The following is a 3,675-nucleotide window of genomic DNA, read 5'->3' as shown; positions in this document are numbered from 1 at the left end:
ATTTAGTAAAGTCCAAAGCCAAAAAAAAAAAAACCATAGCTAAAATAGTCGACGCTCAATTTTATAGCTAAACCATCACAAATGTGATTCTTTGAAAAACCATAGCAAAAGAAATTAGTGAAGAAAGTAACACTTACGGATCAAATACATAACAAAAAATAATGTTTATGGATTTTGCCTGTTTGTTTTAAGAATGTCTTATTATCAACGAGCTGGTTTTAAATAAAAGGATATATCCATGTGATCTCTTTATGCATGGTATTACAATGATTTTGTTTGCAATTTTCATAGCAGAATTTCAAAAAGGGCATGAAGGGTTATTGACAAGCTACATGGGATTTGAGACATTTCTTGGGCCCACATGCAACCCCGAAAGCTCAAACATGTGTGAGATCGGTTTTCACCATGAGACATGTGCAACAAAGAAATTAATATCGATCATTTGGTAAGTTACTAAGTTGTTTTGTATCTAAACTATATAATAAATAAAGGTTCTTAATGCTACATGACATCACATAAAATAGTTTCTTACAAAATTTTTTCACATCTCTCTCTATCTTATTAAATGCATTTATCTTTTTATTAATAGTTTTATATTGAACTCTTTTTTTCCTTTTTAATCAATTATTTCTTTTATCAATAATTATTTGTTAATTTAAAATTTTAATACAAACATAGATATATTATTTAGTTTTATATAAATATGTTATATTAGTTATTAATATTAAGCTTTTATAAGTAACAAATTTTCACGTTGATTTAGATCAAATAATTAATTTCAAATAAAGAAATTTTAACTTTATGTTTGTTTTGTAGTGAAGATTAATAAAAGCTAAAGTCAATCACTATAGATGGTTTAATTTATTTTGTTTTTGAGACAACCTGTTTTAACGCATGGTAAGTGATGTGTTTAAGTGATGTGTTTAATTATCTAAAGTTGAAATAAAAAATAAAACGAAACTACTAATTTTGATATGTATGTTAAAATTACAAATATTGTATACAAAAAAATATTTAGAGATTTATTAATTTTCAACAACTTTTTATTTCCGTATTGTGTAAAATGTAATGTATTCTACCATATATTATATCCTTATATCATTAGACATATTACATTTTGTTATTATTTAAACAAATTTATTTATTCTAACTTGTATTCTACACGGGTCTTAATGCTATATATCATTACACATGAGTGATCCTTACAAAATTTTCTCATTTCTCTCATGTTAAATATATATTTTTCTTTTTCTTATTAATAGTTTTATATTTTATCTTTTTTTTTTCTTTTCAATCTATTATTATTGAGTGAACTGCGGTTTTCGTCCCTATAGTTTGTCGAAATATGCGGTTTTAGTCCAATAGTTTTCCCTCATCTCTCTCGCATTAACTACATTTCTCTTTTTAATATTTCATTTTCAATTTTTAATAATTTCATCATAATTTAAAAAGACTAATACTTTCATAAATATGTTAATTTGTTTAATATAAAATGTATTGCATAAGTTATTAATATTATATTTTTATAAGTAAGCAATACGAAACGAGTGGGTTTCTTTAACCGATTAAAGTATCAAACATTATGCATGTCAAAACAGTTTAAGATTAGAATGATTTTTGGTCCACGAGTTGGTTTAAAAAAGTTGTCATTTACAACTAAGTTTTGATATAGAAAAGAACAAGGAAATAATTTATGATTTATGAATTTTCTAACAACTTTTTATTTCCAAATTGCGTAATGTGTAACTTTTTTACTGTATAATATATCTTTATATATGTGATACATTGTTTTTTGTATTTCACATTATATTATTATTTTAAAAAATTACATATTCTAATCCGTGTGCTACACAAGTACTAACCTAGTATATTATATGTCCTTATTGTTGCCTTATTTCTTCATATGAATATGAATATCTGATTAGGGCTAAATGAACTATAACTTATCATGGTAAGTGATTTGACGTAGATGATAATCAATTTTCTAGTGTCATAAACTTAAAAGCAAAAAACACTCACAAATTCAGTCGCAACATCTTTAGAAATAGAAAAGTGAATAACTAAGATGCTGTTTGTATTTCTGTAAAAAGGTCTGTGCAATCTCTTTTGTCTGTTCCGTGCAGATCACGCGCAAACATTGCTATCTGCAGACTGTTTGTTTTCTCGAATACGTTTCATTAAAAAAACGTATGTACAAGCTCTTTTTGGTGCTGACTTGGTCCATCCACTTATGGGATCTTATAAGGTCTGCAAAAGGTTAAAACAACACACCCTACCAACACTCACTGTCCACCATCACCACCACCCACCATTCACCACCACCACCACCCACCATCACCATCCACCACCCCCACCCACGTCCACTACCACCACCGACACCCACTGTACGCCACCACCATCGTCCACCACCACTGTCCGCCACCGCCACAATCTACCACCACCACTGTCCACCACCCACCATCGCCACCATTCACCATCACCACCCACACTACCACTATCACCATCCAGCACCACCACCACCCAACGCCCGCCACCACCACCACCGCTGTCCACACCCACCACGGTTTTCTACCACCAACCACCGCCCATTCTACCACCATCACCACCCACCACTACTACTATCACCATCCAGCACCACCATCACCCACTACCACAGTTCATTCACTTCCACCAGCTTAATTTAGCAATCTACATACTTTAGCATTTATTTTAGCAAATCTATAGACGTGTTCTCTACAAATTACAAATGGTAATGTATGTTTCTGCTAAAGAAATAATTTTATGAGATTCGACGAGAATGAATCTAGGATTATAGGATTGGACATTTAGGTTTTAAAATAGAATGAATTGGGCTTGAGTTTTGTTGACTAATCTTTTTAAACATAATATTTTACCTTGAAGCAAGTTTCTATGTATTTTCATTTTTGTTGTATATTTTTATATATTAGCAAAATAAAGAATTGATACAGAAGATGAATTGTTCTCAATTTTCACAATTCACCTTCAACATTGTTTTAAGCACAATATCTATCAAATAACGTTGTTTATGCAAAGTACAGAACAAGTGATTTAAATAAATTTGTTGTGGTTTTATAAATATTATTTAAGTGTTTGACTATTATTTAAATTTCTATGTTGAATGACTTTTTTATTTAAATTTCAGCTTATTTAAAAAATTTTGTTTGATTTTAGAAGTCTGCAAACGTTAATAAACAAACAGTCTTCTTTTTGCAGACTGCAGAGGTTTGGTCCACCTCTTCTGCTACAGATGCCGCAGATGTAGTTCGCATACTGCAGACATTTTACCTCTGAAAAAACAAACAACACCTAAAATAGGTATAAATGAGCACGCAACACTTAGAAAAAAGTAATTAAATAACTAAACAAACGGCTGAAGCGAATATACTCACCAAATTTTTAAAAAGTTTAAAAGAATATGAAAAAGAAAAATATACAAAGCAGCTGCAGATGCAACATAGGTTCTGAACATAATTTTTTAGCACACACAAACCCTCAACTTATTTTCTAGATCTCTCACTGATACAAAGAGCTTGCAATGTTATAATTATAAAGAAAATAGAAGTCGTAGATCATAACATTATAAAAAACTAAAGAAAATATATGTATAATTTTTTTTGCATTATTTCATTTATTAGAACTAAAAGTTATTTTAGT

This window comes from Bidens hawaiensis, unplaced genomic scaffold (genome assembly GCF_021521415.1).
Source record: "Bidens hawaiensis isolate Kalapana, Puna unplaced genomic scaffold, B.hawaiensis_p1.1 tig00001236_1, whole genome shotgun sequence".
In the NCBI taxonomy this organism is placed as follows: Eukaryota; Viridiplantae; Streptophyta; class Magnoliopsida; order Asterales; family Asteraceae; genus Bidens; species Bidens hawaiensis.
This window is presented reverse-complemented; position numbering follows the sequence as displayed.